Genomic DNA, 19,196 nt, shown 5'->3' on the forward strand with positions numbered 1-19,196 from the left:
CGAGGCCTGTCTGGCCTCTGTGTCCCCACACCGTTTCCCCTGGGACCCAGGTGTCCGGCTGGCCCTCCGCGTCCTGTGTTCCTGGTGATTCTGCCCTGGCGGTCACAGGGTCAGGTACACCCACTCGGAGTGGGTTTATGATACAGTTATGAAGGAGCCCAGGCCTCAACACCGGAAAAGACGAGATTGCAGTGTTGTTCAAGGCCAGGAGCCTCTCTGCTCAGTGACTGCCGTCAATCCTCTTTCGTGAGAAGATCGCCTGTATTGTTCAAGATGTTCAGCTGTAACCTCCCCCAGGAAGCCTTCCCTGATGACATACACACCTCTGTTGCGGGCTCCCAGGTGGGGTGAATAGAGTCTTCCTTTGCTCCCGTGGCAGCTTACAGGATCTTTGGCAGGCTTTTCCGTGATGTTTTCTTCCCAGGGGTTTGTGTAGCTTGTCTTCACCACTTGCCATGAGCTCTCGAGGACAGAGGATGTGTCTGCGTTAGAAACGTCTGGTTCCTGCCGGGCGCGGTGGCTCACGCCTGTAATCCCAGCACTTTGGGAAGCTGAGGCAGGTGGATCATTTGAGAGAGTCAGTAGTTTGAGACCAGCCTGACCAACATGGTGAGACCCTCTCTCTACTAAAAAAAAAAAAAAATGAGCTGGGCATGGTGGCACGTGCCTGTAATCCCAGCTACTCGGGAGGCCGAGGCATGAGAATTGCTTGAACCCAGGAGGTGGAGGTTGCAGTGAGCCGAGATCATGCTGCTCCAGCCTGGGTGACAGAGTGAGACCTTGTCTCAAAAAAGAAAAAAAGGAAACGTCTGGTTCCCAAAATCCACTTCTCTTCTACTGAGGACACAGGAATGGCCCCCTTCCCTGCCCCTTTCTAGGGCCATGAGGCTCATTCTGACTGAAGGGCGGTGAGCAGAGGTGAGTTGCATCATCCCAGTGAAAACATTTATTTGCTGGTGCAGGAGCTCCTGGGGCTGGCTTGAAGTTCTGGGGGGCAGGACTGAGGAGTGGCACCAAATGCTGCGTGGGAGAGTTCTTCAGATTTGACAGTCAAGGATCTTCATGGCAACATGGAGAGGCCAGGCTTGTCTGCATGGCCATTCTGTGGGTGAGGAGCCTGAGGCTTAGTGAGGTTAATTGCTTGTCCGAGGGATCTTGTGCAAATTCCATGGCTTGTTCTATGGCAATATGCTACCATTCGCTGTTGTGATTTCTTGTTGTTGCTGTTAATTGTAGGCTAAGGGTGTGTGCGTGCGTGCGTGTGTGTGTGTGTGTGTGTGTGTGTGTGTGTGTGTAGGTGGGTGAGGAGTGGGAGTGAGAAACAGCTAGCCGAGTTGCAGTGCTTGGTCCTCTTGCAGAGTGGGTGTTAGCAAAGGCTGGCTTGCTTAGCCCAGGTGGTGGCTGCACTCGGCCACCAAGTTAACGGAGGGAAAAACGAATTAGCTGTTATCTCCTCACAGATGTCAGTTTTCCTTTAATGTGGAGCTTTGGGGAGAATACCAAGATGGAGCTGTGCTTACTGACCTTTTCCTCGCCACACAGATGGGAATAAGGGGAGTGGAAGAAAAGGAGGAAGAAGAGAGGTATTCGAGGCAGAGGCTGCCTGGGCGATGCTGCTTCCTTACCTACTCTCAGCCTAAGGGATCCTTGCCCACCCTGAGATTCAGGGATGAAGTCTCTCTAGCGACAGTGCCCAGGATTGCACTGGGCAGGAGTGCAGGCTTCACCCTCCAAGGACCTTGCTGAGGGTGCGTGGATGTGCGGGCTAAGGTCGTGGCTGTGGTGGCAGTGCATTGGGTTTTCAGAGAGGCCTCAGGCTGGCCGGGCCCACAGTGTTCCCCGTGCTGGCTCCTGCTTGCAGGCAGTTGCACCATTCTAGTTGTTGTGGGCAGCTGGAGTTGAGGACTAGCCCAGGAGGGTCAGGGTGGTGGCCTGGTAGTTTGCACGTGTTGGTCTTGCCCCCATGTTGCCCTGGTGAGCGCTGAAGTCATGTTTGTGTGGGCCAGGCATTCTCCTGATCACCGTTGCATGCCCATCCTCAGAAGAACGCCCTCTGAGGTGCTGATCACACCACCTTCACAGCTCAGGACGCTGAGTGTCAGAGAGGCTAGGTCACTTTCCCGAGGCCACACTTGCTGCTGAGTAGAGAATCCAGTGTGGAGCCAGGACACTGTGACCCTGGAGTTCCGAACCACTACGATTGCCCCTCCAGGCATTTAACTTCTCTGGCCACAACTTTATTTCTTAATCGGAAAACAAAGGCAGTGGGAGAAACAAATGTTTATTTGAACATCTATGGTATGCCAGGTGCTATGGCTAGATTGTGTACATTATTTTATTTAAGTCTTATTTCAAGGCCTGGGGTTAAGTATCAGCTTCTTGACTTAAAAAATTCAAAAAAGGCCAGGCGTCGTGGCTCACACCTGTAATCCTAACACTTTGGGAGGCCGAAGCAGGAGGCTCACTTGAGTCCAGGAGTTCAACACCAGTCTGGGCAACATAGTGAGACCCTGTCTGTACAAAAAAAAAAAAATTTTTTTTAATTTAACAAAAAACTTAAAATATTTTAATTGTAAAATACACATAAGATTGACCATCTTAAATATTTTGGGGTGGACAGTTCAGTAGTGTTAAGTATCTTCAGACTGTTTTGCAGCCAATCTCCAGAACTGTTTGGATCTTGCAGAACTGAAATTGTGCATCCTTTGAACAAGAACTCCTTATTCTCCCCTCCTCCCAGCCCCTGGCAAGCAGCATTCTCTATGGGTTTGTGTCCTCCAGGTACCTTATATGAGTGGAGTCACGCAGCATTTGTCCTTTTGTGACTGGCGTATTTCACTTAGCATGAGGTCTGCAAAGTTCGTATCACGTGGTGTAGCGTGTGATGATATTTCCTTCTACTGTATGTATTTGCCACATATCACATTGGTTTGCCCATATACCTGTTGCTGGACGCGTCCTTGATGAATCTTACATGTCATAATGGATTGCTTCCAGCTCCTGGCTACATTTTGTTGATTTCGTTAATCACTCAAGACCAAGAAAACACACCTGGATTTAAGCCCCCTGGTCTCTGTTTGATACCCGATTTCTGACTGCTTTTTACTTCCAAGGATCCTCCAGCTTTAGGAGTTGAGACAAATTTTATACTAATATGGCCTTTGTTAAGCCTGAAACTGCTTTGGGCTCATTGAAAACTCCCTTTTTTTTCTGAGTCACTGCTCAGACAGCACTTCTTCCAGAAGCCTGGTGGGGACCCAGTTTATACCGCCAGAGGCCACAATGTGAGACAAAGGCTTTTTGTTTCTATCTGTTGGGTGCCCATTGTTTTCCTAGTGTCACTTCTTCATCTGCTGAATCTTCTTCCAAAACTCGTGTGTTTGTTTCCATGTTTTAAAAATGACTATGATGAGATGTCATTCTGAAATTAGGAAGTACAGTGATACAACATTATTATCATGATCTAGGTTTGCATTTGTAAGGTGAGCTCCCTTGAGGCTAGTCATTTTTTTTTAAATTATACTTTAAGTTCTGGGATACATGTGGAGAATGTGCAGTTTTGTTACACAGGTATACATGTGCTGTGGCGGTTTGCTGCACCCATCAACCTGTCGTCTACATTAGGTATTTGTCCTAATGCTATCCCTCCCCTAGTCCGCCACCCCTCGACAGAGCCCGGTGTGTGATGTTCGGCTCCCACCTGTGAGTGAGAAGATGCAGTGTTTGGTTTTCTGTTCTTGTGTTAGTTTGCTGAGAATGATGGTTTCCAGCTTCACCCATGTGCCTGCAAAAGACATGAACTCATCCTTTTTTATGGCTGCGTAGTATTCCGTGGTGTATATGTGCCACATGTTCTTTATCCAGTCTATCATTGGCATTTGGATTGGTTCCAAGTCTTTGCTATTGTGAATAGTGCCACAATAAACATATGTGTGCATGTGTCTTTATAGTAGAATAATTTATAATCTTTTGGGTATATACTCAGTAATGGAATGGCTGGGTCAAATGGTATTTCTGGTTCTAGATCCTTGAGGAATCGCCACACAGTCTTCCACAATGGTTGAACAAATTTACACTCCTGCCGACAGTGTAAAAATGTTCCTGTTTCTCCACTTCGTCTCCAGCATCTGTTGTTTCCTGGAGGCGAGTCATTTTTTCTCAAGCCCAGGTCTTAAGCAGGTAGCTGCCCTGGGTGTGCAGTAATATGGTTTATGGTGTCAAAGGTGAGATCTCTTGTGTGATAGGCCAGAGATTCTCTCTGATGCACTCGATTACCGTTTTCTATTTAAAATAGGCATTTTGTTTATGTAGGAGAGCATTAATTACTAATTACTAACGTTTACCGATAAACAACTATAAGAAATATTTCAGTAAGTGTTTTGTTAGTATGTTTCCTTGAAAACTTACTGCAAGTGGGCCGGGCGCGGTGGCTCAAGCCTGTAATCCCAGCACTTTGGGAGGCCGAGACGGGCGGATCACAAGGTCAGGAGATCGAGACCATCCTGGCTAACATGGTGAAACCCCGTCTCTACTAAAAATACAAAAAACTAGCCGGGCGAGGTGGCGGGCGCCTGTAGTCCCAGCTACTCGAGAGGCTGAGGCAGGAGAATGGCATAAACCCGGGAGGCGGAGCTTGCAGTGAGCTGAGATCCGGCCACTGCACTCTGGCCTGGGCGACAGAGCAAGACTCCGTCTCAAAAAAAAAAAAAAAAAAAAAAAAGAAAACTTACTGCAAGTGAACATGTAATTTAACTTGGCCTTTTTCTGATTGCGTCATTTCTTGCAGTTGCATGTCCAGTGGGAGTATTTATTGAATTCTTGCCTTTTGGGGCTTCCCAGCTGTCTGGGTATCAAAAGCTCACAATGGATTTTTTTTCTCCTGCCCTTGAGGAGAGTCTGTTTCTTTTGGCTTCCAGCTTAGAATAAAAGAGCCTCTAGTCTGTCTGCCCCATGAACCTTCCCTTAAAAGATGTTATTTTAGGCCGGGTGCGGTGGTTCACCCCTGTTATCCCAGCAGCTTTGGGAGGCTGAGAAGGGCGGATCCCTTGAGCCCAGGAGTCCGAGACCAGTCTGGCCAACGTGGTAAAACCTCGTCTCTACTAAAAATACACAAATTAGCTGAGCCTGTAATCCCAGCTACTGGGGAGGCTGAGGCACAAAAATCACTTGAATTCAGACGGCAGGGGTTGCAGTGAACTGAGATCACGCTGCTGTATTCCAGCCTGGGCAATAGAGCGAGACTCTGTCTCAAAAAAAGAAAAAGAAAAAAAAAGTTATTTTAGCTTTTTCTGCTTGCTCTTGGAAAAACAAAAATTAGGGAGCAAAGGGGAGACAAAAAAGGATAATGACAGGTTCATCTGACCTTAAAGAGGCCTTGTCTATTTTTCAGAACCTACATTAAGAAACAGATTCAGATCCATCAGCCGTTTGTAGAGCACCTGTCGTGAGCCAGGTAAGATGTGTAGCGTTTTCAAAGCCGTTTTATTAAATCCTCACGGAAACCTTTGCAAGTTGCTGTTTTTCAGCTGGGCAATCTGTGCTGAAGTAAGCTACCTCGCTTGGCTCACACGGCTAAAAGTAGAAGCACCAGCCTAGGGCTTGGTGTTGTCCGCCTCTAAGTTTAGGGCTGTAATCTGGTTCTTCCACCAAAGAAGACACAGTGGCTGCCTCAGAGGGATCTGGAAACGGGATCTAATTCCCAGTTCTGGTGGGATTTCCCCTGTGTCTTCCTCTCTTGACTGATGATCAGTAGATCTGTTTATCACTCCTAGGAGCTGCGTCTTGCGGCTTCATTTCAGCCTCTTCATATGGACCTCACCGAGGCTCTGAGGGGGAAGTGGCTGCTTAGACCCACCACCCTCCCACCCAGCTTGTTCTGTCAAGAATGGTTCCGACCCTCTTCCATGGGGAGGCGTGTGACTGTCTGGGTGGAGGACATTTCCAGAGGAGGATGGCCCCCTGAGAACTGGTCCGGGGATGGCCACAGTTCAGCACTCTGGTTGGATTCTGCACATGAAACATTTTGGAATCTTTTCAGTGGAAGTTTGGCTCTTGGACAGCTCTCTTCTGCTGTCCCCTGAATCCCCTATTCCCACTGAGGTCAGAGGCCATTTTTTTGTGCATGGTCATCACCCAGGTGCCAGCGTAGCGCTGGGTGCCCGGGAAGCCTCCGGTAAGCAGCACTGAAGTGACAGGTGCGTCTCAGGATGCCAAGACTTGATCCCGACTCCATCATTTATTGTGCTAGTTCTCTTAACCTTTTAAGTTTCAGTTTCGTTGTCTTAATAAAAAGGGGACATGTGAAGAGATGACAGTAGTCCTTTGTGGTTTGCTGTAAGGACTCAATGAGCAAAAAACGTGTAATGAGGGGCAGGTATGGGCTTTATTAATTTTTGTATCCTGAGGTTGGTATTCACTCCATATTCATCAGAATGATGATGAGGAAGTAAGGAACCTCCACTCTGAGTTTCATTTGCCCAGTTTTGAAAACTAAGATACTGATGTTAATCTGTGGTTCCTGGCGGGAGAGGGCTGCTCATCAGAAATTCCTGGGGGCCTTTCCCCGAAGCACAGGACCAAGCCCCACCCCTGAAATTCTGATTCCTGCCATCTTGGCTGGAGTGTGGCACGTGGGTTCTGAAACATGGGTCCTGGGGATTGTGCTACACAGCCCTGGTGAGGCGTGATGGACCCTCTAGCCTCTGAGTTCTCTCGCCCGATCCTTTCTGGGTTGGGCAGGTTGGGGGCACACGGAGTGTCTAGCCAATGGTTAGGGTTCTGACAGTTTCCCACCCCACCTCTCTACCTCCCACCCATTCTTCAAGGCCCCCTTTAAATGGCATCTTCTCCAGAACGACTCCCCGGGCCTTCTGAGCTGGAAAGTGCTCTGTTTCTCTCTGCTGAGTGCCCCGTGGTCCTGCCTCTGGGGTTTTGTAATGCTGCAGTCAGCCATAAGCTTGTGGAGGGCACTGCCTCGGTTGATACAGCAATGACACCCCACAGCACCTTCGCTGGGCTCTTGCATCCAGTTGGCATATCATATATATTTACGTATGTCAGCAATACATTTATGAATAACTGTTTCAACAGCTAACTCTTTGGTTTTATAAATCACAAGTGCATCTCCCAAGATTCCTTCCGTTTCTCTTCAGATCAGTAACACAGAATGGCTTTGTTAAATTGGTCCTTTTTTTTTTTTTTTTAATAAACTGGAGACACTTGGGGAGAAAAAAGTGATGTACTCTTCCTTTGTAATTAGCTATGATGATGAGACTATCTTTTTCATTATGTTTTATTTTTACTTGCCTTGGAATTTATCAAGTGGCCTCTTTTCTATGAAGGTTACCCTTCAAGTAAGTAAGGGAGCTTGATGAGAACACTGGGGGATTTACTTCGTACTTTTTTAAAAATAAGACTCATGATGGAGAAGGCTGATGTGAGCTGATGGTGAAAGCTCAGCCTGGAGCTATAAAAAGGGGGTCTCTGAGCTGAGAAACTGAAACCGATCCTCCACGATCAAGATTTTTTTTTCTGCCATCAACTGCCGAAGTAATTAATAGTCACTTTTATTTTAGAATTTGTTTTATGTATTTAACAAAGCCTGCTGAGTAGCCCTTCATGGCTTCTCTTCATACCCAGGGCAAGGTCCTTTGTTTTTCTTTTTTTTATCCCTTAAGTGCATTTATAATTGCATTGATCAACTCTGACTTTGTGATATGCCAGCTCCTTGAATGTGATCCTCATTTGATTTCATGTTTTTGATGCAAATGGATCTTGGAATCCATTCTAGGGTGCTTTGGTAGATTTCTTAATCCACAAGAGGCAGTTTAGCTTGTTCAGCCTCTACAAGGACTGTCTGGTATGGCCGGTCTGGGCATCTGGCTGGCCACGAGCCTGCCCAGTAGGGACTCGGTTAGGACCTGCTGAGAGCGGTTTCGCTTTCACATTTGCTGCTTCTTGTCCACAGCTGAACTGAGAGGTGTTCTCGGGGATCCCTAGAGTACTGAGAACAAAGAGCAGAAGGAAGAACTTGCATCCTTCTATTTTCCATCCATTCAGTGACTATTTACTGCCTGCCCCAAGGCAGGTTCTGAGGATACAGCAGACGGCACAACAAGCAGTCCCTGTCCTTGTGGACGTGCTCTGGCACCAAGCTGTTTCCAACTCAGCACATGTGGGAAAGGAACTGGCATTTTTTCATATCCTTGCTATCTTCGGCATATGTGGGCATACTTATTTAAACCTCACAACTCTGTGTGAAGTAGGTATTATTAAGGGTTCTGTAGGCCACATGTATCTGTGAACATCATACTGGTGTGTGGTGTTTTGCATAATAGAGCTATGAAATTATGCAGCTGGGGTTTGAAAATAAACCCTGCCTTTTGCCATCTAAATGTTGAACAAGGGACTTAAATGCTCACAGCCTCCTCCTCTTCCCCTATTTTGAATGAGGCTAAAGGTTGGGCCTCTTAGGATCTTTTGGTAGTTAACACTTTGCAGGTAGGCGTGGATACACACAGGTATTGTAAACCTGTGTGTGCTTGGAAAACAGAGGCTCTTTCTGCCTGTGATTCTGGAGTTACTTCTGGATTTGATCCTATACAGAAAGCTCTTATATCCTGTTCATTATAGGGAAGGAAGCTTGTGGCAGGGAATCTGGAGACCCACGTTCCATCTGGTTCTGCTCGCAAATTGTGTGTTCTCGGGCAAATTCCTAGACCTCTCTAGTTCTCAGTTGTCGCATATCTGAAGTGAGACAATGGTGCTGATTTCCCTTTGGATTAATTTCTCCTTGGATAAATTTCTCTTTGGTGGCTTTGTTTGGGCCCCCCTCTTCATTTCCATCAAGACTTCTCATGTTTAAATTTCACATGGTGGAGGGCTTGCCTGGTTGCCTCACTGATCACTGTGACCCTCGCCTGGCATTCCTAACCCTCTTTACCCTATTCTGCTTTTTCTATATTTGCATAGCACTATAGCACTTACCACTTTCTTTTTTTTTTTGGAGACGGAGTCTCGCTCTGTTGCCCAGGCTGGAGTGCAGTGGTGCAATCTTGGCTCACTGTAACCTCCGCCTCCCGGGTTCAAGCCATTCTCCTGCCTCAGCCTCCCAAGTAGCTGGGACTATAGGCATATGCCACCACACCTGGCTAATTTTTTTTTTTTTTTTTTTTTTTTTTTTAGTATAGATGGGGTTTCACTGTGTTGCTCAGGCTAGGCTGGTCCTGAACTCCTGAGCTCAGGCAATCTGCCCGCCTCGGCCTCCGAAGGTGCTGGGATTACAAGCGTGAGCCACCGCGCCCAGCCTTCATAATACTTACCACTTTCTAACAGACTGTATGCTTTTTAAAATTTATTGTGTTTATTTTTATAAACAAAAAAGAAATGTTACCTTTACTGGAATGTAACCTAATTAAGGAGTGAAATCTTTATCGATCTTGTGCCCAGACCACCTTGAGACCATGAAGGGCTGCTCAGGAGGCTTTGTTAACTATAAAACAAATTCTGAAATAAAAGTGACTATTAATTACTTCAGCAGTTGATGGTAGGGGAAAAAAAATTGATCTGGGAGCATCTGTTTCAGTTTCTCAGCTCAGAGGCCCCTTTTTGTAGCTCCGGGGCTGACCTTTCATGGTCGGCTCTTATCAGCCTTCTCCATCATGAGTCTTATTTTTAAAAAGTACAAAGTAAATACCACAAACAGGTATTGTGACTTGTGGAACAAGTTGTTGAGAAAATTAGAAAGAATAGTTCCTTCTGCTGCTATTTGCTTAGAGCCGGCCTGGCTCTAATAGCTACGGCCCTTGTGTGTTCTTTTCTTGAGCATAAAGAGTTTCGCAGAATATGGATATAGGATGGAACTACTCTATATTGGTGATAGAACAAGGCAAAAACAAGACCGCGCAATCATCAACATGGAGCACAGATAAAAGCAAGATCCCTGCGAGGCACAGAAATGACCAAACATTCCCCAGTCTCAGCTCACATGAATGTTTCTTTACCGATTGTGGCTTTAGCCTCATTCTGGTCCTCCTGCCTCTTAGATAAAAATTAGGAAGCTACGTCATCATAAAATTTGTGCTCTGTTGACAGCACCCAATTCAGAGCAAAACTGTGTTTCCCTGAGCTTACCCCTAAATCACTGAACACAGTCCAAATTGTATAATGAGCTCCTCCTGACGTCCTCTTGCTGAGATATCTGAAATTCTGCCTGGCATCGTGTCCACCTTGTTGCAGTCAACCGATAAACCCAACTTTGTTTGACTCCAGGTATGTTCCTGGTAGTCTTTAACTGGGGCCGGTGGCACAGTCGCTTGGTGAATAAAACCTTGTCATAGGCATCACTGTAGAAACGTGTAGGTTATTTTACAGCTGAATGGTATTGAATAGACTCATACACAGCTTAATGGGAGAGCTGAGTCACTTGATAATTGTGGAAACAGCAGGATGTGACAGAAGGCGGAAATGCAAAGGTTGGGTAAGTGTGCCTCGAAGTGAGTAAGTTGAGAGAAGGAGAAAGCCTAGAAGTCTGGGGTGGTAGAGAGGAGAAGGTGGCTAGGGCTGGAAGAGATAGTGGGGTCTTCAGTAAATCGCTTGTTTAGGAGTCCAGACACCCAAGGTCTTCTCCTGGATTTACTGCATATGAGCTCTTAACAACTCCAGTAGTTAGGTTTTTCATTTGTAAAAAACAGGGTCCATCATCTCTCCTCCTTATCTCACATAGTAGTTAATTTGTGTGAAACACCTTATAAAGTATCCTGTGCTGGAAAAGTATAAGGCCTGGCTCTAATTGTGGAGAGAATCAAAAAACACGCAGTTTCAAGGTGTTTCACCCATAAGCTAGTTGCTAAATGATCCCTCTCTGTCTTCCACCATCCAAACTTTAGAGATGAGGGTTGCCATAGGAACCTTGTCATTATCATTCAGCAGCTATAGTCTTGCTTTGGTGGTGTATTTTTTTTAAGACCGGTTAGGTTACTTACAGGGTCTTGGGAGCATGAGTGTGGTGGGAGGGGCATAAGAGAGAGGCAGGGATAGAATTAGAGAAAGGAGCCAGCAAAACCCTTGCCCCATCAGATGAAGGGCCTAGGATCCAGCTGCTACCTTTACACCCTCTGCCCTATCCCCCTCCACTCTGAGTCAGACTTGGTTGTTCAAGGATTTAAATGGGAAAATGTGTTAGCCAGATTATCCTTCCAAATAAGGTTATAAAGTCTACCGTATTAAAGAGGGGAAGATTTCCTTCTGTGGAATTTCAGATCTTGATAATAATCATGGTAATATTAATAATATGACTGTCTGTCATTTATTAGGTGTTTGTTATATGCTGGACACTGAATTCAGCATTTGTGGGTGTTGCTTCATTTAGTACTTGAAATAAATTCATTGTTATCCTTCTTTGCAAATGAGGAAGCGGAAACATAGAGGTTAAATTACCCACCCACAGTCACCAGTCAGCTGGCCTCACAGCACAGAATTGAACTAGGTCCTTCTGACCTCAGGTGTGAAAGACTTAAGACTCTGCTCCCTGGTTTCCTTGCAGATAATCCTGGGATATGAGAACTATTATCTAGGACGCTCATCTTTTAGATGGGAAAATAGGGGTTAGAAGAAGTGAAATCCCTGTTTGAAGGCCATGTTATTGCTGCTGCTGGTGGTAGGTCCTGGGTGAGGCCCGAGATCTTCTGATCATTAGTCCAGACAGTGAATAGGACTTTTCTCCTGATGGGTTTAAAATATGAGTGGTTGTGGTCGCTGGCAGTTTCCGCAACAGAGGTATGGTCCTCCTTTTACTTTTCTGTGAAAAAGGCCCTGAAGCTACAGAACCAGATTATCTGGTCTCTCATTGCACCTCTACCCGCTAACATCCATCTGACCCTGGGCTCCTTCTTTAATCTCTCTGTGCCTTTGTACTTCCTTGTATGGAAAATTGGGATAACAGCTGTACCTATGCCTTAGTGTTGTAATAAGAACAAAAGGAGGCTGGGCGCAGTGGCTCACACCTGTAATCCCAGTACTTTGGGAAGCAGAGGCGGGTGGATCGCCTGAGGTCAGGAGTTTGAGACCAGCCTGGCCAATATGGTGAAACCCCGTCTCTGTTTAAAATAAAAAAAAATTAGCTGGGCATGGTGGTGCTCATCTGTAATCCCAGCTTCTTGGAAGGCTGAGGCAGGAGAATTGCTTGAACCTGGGAGGCGGAGGTTGCAATGAGCCAAGATTGCACCATTGCACTCCAGCCTGGGCAACAGAGTGAGACCCTGTCTCAAAAACAAACAAACAAAAAACTAAAGAGATTAATATGTTGAAAACTCATAGCCTGGCATCTAGTACCCGGTAGGTTTTGAGTAAGGAGTGCCTGTTAATAATATATCCCATCCCTCGTTTGAAGGATGTAATCCTCATTTGAGTTTTTTTCGGTAGACCGGAGCTCCTGCCCGGGCCACTTGGAATTAATATCCTCTGAGATACATGGATACTGTTGACGTTATGGTGAAGATGGTGAGGTGTTGGGAGGCGGAGTGGAGAGGGACTGATTGATGTAAAAACGACATGAGCTTGCTAAGGACACCCAGGTGGTTGAGATGTTCTGTGAAGTGGGCCTGTGTGTCTGCTGGACCTGGAGTTGAGGGGACAGGTTTCTTTTGATGCAGCGTCTTATCCTGGGGTGACTCTGGGAGGCAAAAGCATTGCCTATTCATGAGACTGATGACACACTATCATTCCTAGACCAGAAATGGTGCAAGAACAGAGAGGATTATCCTGCTTTTCTTTCTCTACACAGTCCCTGTGACAGAGAAGGTGTCTGCTGAGTGGACAGGCCAAGAACTGTTCTCCAGGACTGAGTGCAGATGAAATAGGGGGTATAAACCCATGAAAAACAATGAGGCAGGAGGGAGTGAAGCGGGACAAGCTGGGGTGGAGGAGAAAGAATTTGCCTTTATTACACAATTAGCCTTTTCGGTTCTTTAAGAGCTTTAGGAGGTAGTGAATATGGTCCTCCAGTCTACAGACCAGAAGAGGCATCTCAGGCAAGTGATTTGCCCAGTACTAGTTAGGGATAGATGAAGGACCTGGTCCCAGGTCCCTCTCTCTGCCTCAGAGGCCCTCTGGGATCCATTGAAGGGACTTGTCTTGAGTAATTAACTGAATACTGGTTTATTCAGAATGAGGGGTCTTTAGTTGGGGAATAATAGGCTTGTCTTTGGTGAAACCACTGGGGTTTTTGGGTCCAGTGTCTGGCAGTGTGCAAGGAGCCTGGGGCATCTTTGTCACAATGTGGCTTCAGGAAGAGCCCTCCTTCCCTTCCTGAGTAAGGCAGAATTTGAGTCAGGCTGGGGTGGGCTCCTGTTGTGGGGACAGGTTACTGTGGGTGCTGGAGGGAATGACTTTTAGTCTGAGTCATTCAGTGGCCTGTGGGGGTGCAGGGCTGGGGGTGGAGAGAGAAATAGAGGTGCTGGCCAAAAAGTCTCAGTGCCTGCCCTTTCTTACCCCTAGGGCCCATGAGCCTGGTTTAAAAACCACTTATCCACCACCTTGTTTTCATTCTCACTCACTGAGTCCTTGAGATGTAAGCGTGTTAGTGAGAAAAACTATTGCGGTGGCTGAGATGTGCTGGGCGAAAGATTTTCAACTAGTCTTTTCCTAATAAGCAATGACTTGTTTATATTCTGAGCTTTCACAGCAGCATTCTAGAAAAAAAAAATACGGAGGACTCAAAAAAAATGTGCTGCCTGATTTAGTTTTGATTGCTCATGTCTCTGGCTTCTTTCACGGAACTATTAATTGACTATAGGGAGTTGCTGCTTTTCGCACAGTAAGCTCCTAGTCATGAAGCAAAATGGTGACATTGATCATTTTGGGGTCCCTCAGACTCTGGCAACGTTGAAACAGGCTGTCAGTTTCTTTTTTTTTGTAACCACCAGTTAGCATGAGTGGGGGTGGCAGAAATTACCAGTTTGATTTTTGATCAGGGGCTATGGCTTATACTTAAGCTATTTGGAGGGAGGAGAAAGCATGAATGGGTGAGTTAAGGCAGTAACAAGATGGAGCCATGCTGGGTTTTTAGGCAGTTGTTTCAAAAACAACACAAAGTAAGAAATGGTGAAAACCAGGAACTGTTTGACTTTTTCTGGTTTACAATGAGAGAAGAAAGATGTTTGGGGAGTTTTAGAAGACTTGAGTCTGTTGCCTAGTAAGTACCTCGGGTGGCGTCCTTGTACAGATCAGTTCACAGTATACCACTGCTTAGAAGTGGACTGGATTTAATGGGACTGGCTATTTATTCAGCAACAACTTATTATTCACCTTCTATGTATAAAGCACTATTCTGAATAAATGTCTTCTGAATTGTTAGAATCTCAACTGTACTCAATATTGTTACCATGTGAAGCATATCTTACGGAATTCCGATTTTTTTTTTTTAAACTATTACTCCCGTGTCATTAAATGAAAAGTTTCAGAACAATGGTAGTTGAATGCAGTTTGGGTAAAACTGTGAATATCTAATGTTCTATATTTGTGTATGCGTGAAACATTTCGGAAGATAGGTGAGATGCTGTAAAATAATCAGTCTAATGAAGTCAGTGTTTTAATCTGTGGTTGCCAGCATCACCAAAGAAACAACCAGATGTCATGTGCCTCTCGATCTGATGACTTGGATCTGATCAGGACCCTCCATCTAGCTAGGAAGTCACAGGAAATACACGGAGGGCAGAGACACAGGTTAGATGACAGAGACACTGTCATGAAAATTCAGACAGCAGAGAACTCTGTAGAAAAACAACCCTGTTCTTCATCAAGGCAATTGTAAGGGGGAAAATTTGATGGTGCCGGTGGCTTATGGATGTTAGATGAAGTTAAGGAATGAATGTTCTTTTCTTAGTGTGGTAATGAAATTGAGATTTAAAAATAAAGATTTTGAAACCATTAGGACCAAGATGATAGTATATTGGGGATTTGCTTGAAAGTAATCGCGGGGTTGGGGGAGAGGGAGTCATGGGAATGAGTAGGATAGAGAGGAGACAAGACTGTAATGATCATGACTTGATAATTACAGATACCGGGTCACAGATATATAGGGACTCTCTTTTTTTTAATGTTTTTAACATTTCTCATAATACAAATGTTAAAGGAAATAATGATTTAGTCTGTTTCTTAGCCATTTCCTAAAGGTAGGCATTATAAGGTCCGTTATAGGCCGGGTGCAGTGACTCACGCTTGTAATCCCAGCACTTTGGGAGGCTGAGGCAGGTAGATGATCTGAGATCGGGAGTTTGAGACCAGCCTGACCAACATGGAGAAACCCCGTCTCTACTAAAAGTACATTAGCCGGGCGTGGTGGCGCGTGCCTGTAATCTCAGCTACTCAGGATGACTGAGGCAGGAGAACCGCCTGAACCCGGGAGGCAGAGGTTGTGGTGAGCCGAGATCGTGCCATTGCACTGCAGCCTGGGCAACAAGAGTGAAACTATGTCTCAAAAAATAAAAATAAATAAGATCCATTATAAGTAACATCCTGGAATTTTTCAACTTGATGTGATGCTCAAAGGAGGATGTAGTTCCCTAACATCATTCCATGAACTTCTAGGATTCTGGGTTTCCTGGGGGCGGGGGAGGTAAGGGAGAGAGACTCAGGTCAGTGGGACTTCAGAATCCTGTAAATACACTTCAGTCACAGATGCATCACCTGTACATTTTAGATCTTTGTGTTTCCCAGAATATTTTGTTGGGGACAAAAAGGGGGCTTGTTATTTACAGAAAGAAAAGTTTGGGGCCAGGTGTGGTGGCTCACGTCTGTAATCCCAGTACTTTGGGAGACTGAGGTGGATGGATCACGAGGTCAGGAGTTCAAGACCAGCCTAACCAACATGGAGAAACCCCATCTCTATTAAAAATACAACATTAGCCAGGCGTGGTGGCGCATGCCTGTAATCCCAGCCACTCAGGAGGCTGAGGCAGGAGAATCACTGAGCCCGGGAGGCGGAGGTTGCAGTGAGCGGAGGTTGCAGTGAGCCGAGATTGCGCCATTGCACTCCAGCCTGGGCAAGAAGAACCAAACTCTGTCTCAAAAAAAAAAAAAAAAAAAAAAGTTTGGAAACCACACTCTTGTTTTATAAACAAGGCAACCAAAGCACGCAGAGGGGAGGTGATATACCCAAGTTCGCACAGCAGGCAAATTGCCAATCCTCAGACCGCATGGCAGCTGTTCTTACACTCTTCAGTCACGCCAGTCCCCAGTCATTACCCTGTAGACCTCTTGCACAGGGGCCCCAAGGAAGATAGGTCACCTGCATGCAGGCTTCCAGTGCTGCCTGATCCTCCTAAGTGGGAGCTGTGCTGAAATGGAAATCACCTTCTGCGTTCAAAGCACCGAAAGGAAAGCCCCATTGGAGATGCACTTACTGCATGCTCCTAGCTCCCAGCTTGCTCTTTTACTAAACTCCCTGTGCCAGGGAGCATTGTAGCAGGAGGAAGACATTGAATTTGGGAAACAAACAGTCTCACTGGGACTCTTCCTGGGCTAGAAAACCTGTACGTTGAACACTTAATCATTTTTAGTGCTTGTTTCATCTGCTGCTCATGTTTATTTGCCCTCAATAAAACCAAGAAACCTTGGAGGGTCTCAAGAGGTATCCTGTCTTTCAGGGTTGGGGACACTGTGGAGCACAGTTAGAATCTAGGGTTACAAGTGTTGTCTGTAAATCGGAGGGTTTCCATTTTTTTTTGTTTTTTTTTTTTTTTTTTTTTTAGATGGAGTTTTGCTTTTGTCACCCAGGCGGAGTGCAGTGGTGCCATCTCAGCTCACTGCAACCTCCGCCTCCCCGGTTCAAGTGATTCTCCTGCCTCAGCCTCCTGAGTAGCTGGGATTACAGGTTCCCGCCACCACACCCACCTAATTTTTTGTATTTTTAGTAGAGACGGGGTTTTACCATGTTGGGTAGCCTGGTCTCGAACTGCTGACCTCAGGTGATCACCCCCCCAACCCCGCTTGGCCTCCTAGGAAAGAAAGGAGATGAGTAAACTAGAAGTGGGAGGAAGGACGCCGGGAACAGACTGTGGGAACTGAATTGTACATATATTCTCTTATGGCCTTGTTAGACCAGCGGCCTTTAAACTTCTTTTACTGCATTCAAACCTGCAGGATAAGGCTTGTTTTCATCAGTAACATTTTAGTAGCGGTTTGGCCAGGTTGTGGGTACAGAGAGGGCTTGGGGCAGGGGTGGGACCTCTGGGGAGGACGGTGGTGTCCCACTAGAGGGTTTAAGTGCAGTTTGTGAATAAACCCCCATATGCATTTTGGATCTTCCTGCATGCTCACTACTTTTCCTCTGTTGAGACCTCTTTAATTTTTAATTATTTATTTATTTATTTATTTATTTATTTATTTATTTACTGAGAGGGAGTCTTGCCCTGTCCCTCAGGCTAGAGTGCAGTGGCGCGATCTCAGGTTACTGCAAACTCCGTCTCCTGGGGTCAGGCGATTCTCATGCCTCAGCTTCCGGAGTAGCTGGGATTACAGGTGTGCGCCACCATGCCCGGCTAATTTTTTGTATTTTTAGTAGAGAAGGGGCTTCACCATGTTGGCCAGGCTGGTCTCGAACTCTTGACCTCAAGTGATCCACCCACCTCGGCCTCTCAAAGTGCTGTGATTACAGGCATGAGCCACTGAGCCTAGCTGAGACATCTTTTTAGTTTCCTAGTTTGACCTTTAGAGCATTATGGGGAATACTTAGAATTGAGTTCAGGGCTGGCATCCATCCACTGGAGGCATCATTAGTCATTTTAATTTTTAATGAGTACCCACTGTGTGCTGTGCTCCTGGGTTTCGGGGATGGCTAAGATCTAGTCTATACTTAAAAGTGCACAGTCTAATAATATAATGAAAAACAATACATAAGAGATTAATGTTATGACATTTTTGCTCTTTGCCAGTTACCCAGGCAAATGCTGTGCTTATGTTTGGGCATTTACTTAATCTTTGCAACAGCTATCAAGAAGGGTTATCATCAATAACCCCATTTTACAGATGGGACACCAAGGCTTGGAGAGATCATCTAACTTGCATGAGATCTTAGAGGCAGTAGTAAGTGTTGGAGACAGGATTTAATGCTAGGCAGCCATCTCCAAAGTGCTTTTTTTTTTTTTTTTTTTTTTTAAAAGACGGAGTCTTGCTCTGTTGCTCAGGCTGAAGTGCCATGGCGCAATCTCAGCTCACTGCAAGCTCCGCCTCCAGGGTTCAAGCCGATTCTCCTGCCTTAGCCTCCCAAGTAGCTGGGATTACAGGCACATGCCACCACAACGGGCTGATTTTTGTGTTTTTAGTAGATGCGGGGTTTCACCATGTTGGCCAGGCTGGTCTTGAACTCCTGACCTCATGTCATCCACTCGCCTCAGCCTCCCAAAGTGCTGAGATTACAGGCGTGAACCACCGTGCCCGGCCCAAAGTGCTCATTCTTACAGCCACCCTCTCTGCCTTCCAGTCTGGAAGGGACATGCTCCCGACCCATTGCAGTATAATGAACATAGCCACAGAGACGTTCACATGCACGGGGCAGTGGGGAAGCAGAGTTCACGCATTCACAAGCAGGGAAGATAGAACGGAAAATCAAGGACAGCTTCACAGAAGAGATAAAGCCTGGGTTGGGTTGTGAGGATGAAAAGGAATGTCTACCAGCAAGGCTAGGAGTATGGAAATCCAGGGTCACGTGAACAACATAGACAGGACCCCAGAGGAAGAAAACAGATGCCTTGTTTGGAGAACTGTAGGTGTTTGTGTGTGTGTGTGTGTGTGTGTGTGTTAGAATGGGAAATGTGAGTGAGAGAGAGCAACAGGTAAAATGCTGGAGAAATTCTCAAGGGTAACATCCCAGCTGCCCTCCCGGTCAGCAGCCATTAGCGGCATGTGGCTACTTTAAATGAGTTGAAATGAAATAAAATTAAAAATATAGTTCCTTAGTCTCAATAACCACATGCAGCTAGCAGCCACCATATTTTAGAGCACAGATGTAGAAAACATACATCATGACTGAAAGTTCTGTTGGGCAGTGCTGGGCTGAATATTTCCTTATTTGGCTCACATCTGTCAGGCTGCACCTGGTGTTTTTTGACACCTGCACACGTCAGGTTTCAGAGGGGTTTGCTTTGTTTTGGTAGAAGAGCCTGCACTGGCTGCTTAGGACCACAGTGGATGTGCCAGAG

The 19,196-nt window shown here is 46.0% G+C and overlaps 1 protein-coding gene across 3 annotated transcripts in view; it reads left to right on the forward strand.

The window, feature by feature from the left end:
• The window catches only part of LARGE1 (LARGE xylosyl- and glucuronyltransferase 1), a 633,432-nt gene that overhangs the window by 60,298 nt on the left and 553,938 nt on the right, over positions 1-19,196 (forward strand). The window contains exon 1 of one of the 3 annotated variants that reach the window (XM_050745853.1): positions 4,706-5,452. The exons of the other annotated variants lie outside the window; for them this stretch is intronic. The gene's annotated coding sequence lies outside the window, so the exon portion shown is untranslated. Of the gene's footprint in view, positions 1-4,705; positions 5,453-19,196 lie in introns of those variants that run through there. 3 annotated transcript variants of the gene reach the window in all.

Source organism: Macaca thibetana, chromosome 10, assembly GCF_024542745.1.
Source record: "Macaca thibetana thibetana isolate TM-01 chromosome 10, ASM2454274v1, whole genome shotgun sequence".
NCBI classification, from domain to species: Eukaryota; Metazoa; Chordata; class Mammalia; order Primates; family Cercopithecidae; genus Macaca; species Macaca thibetana.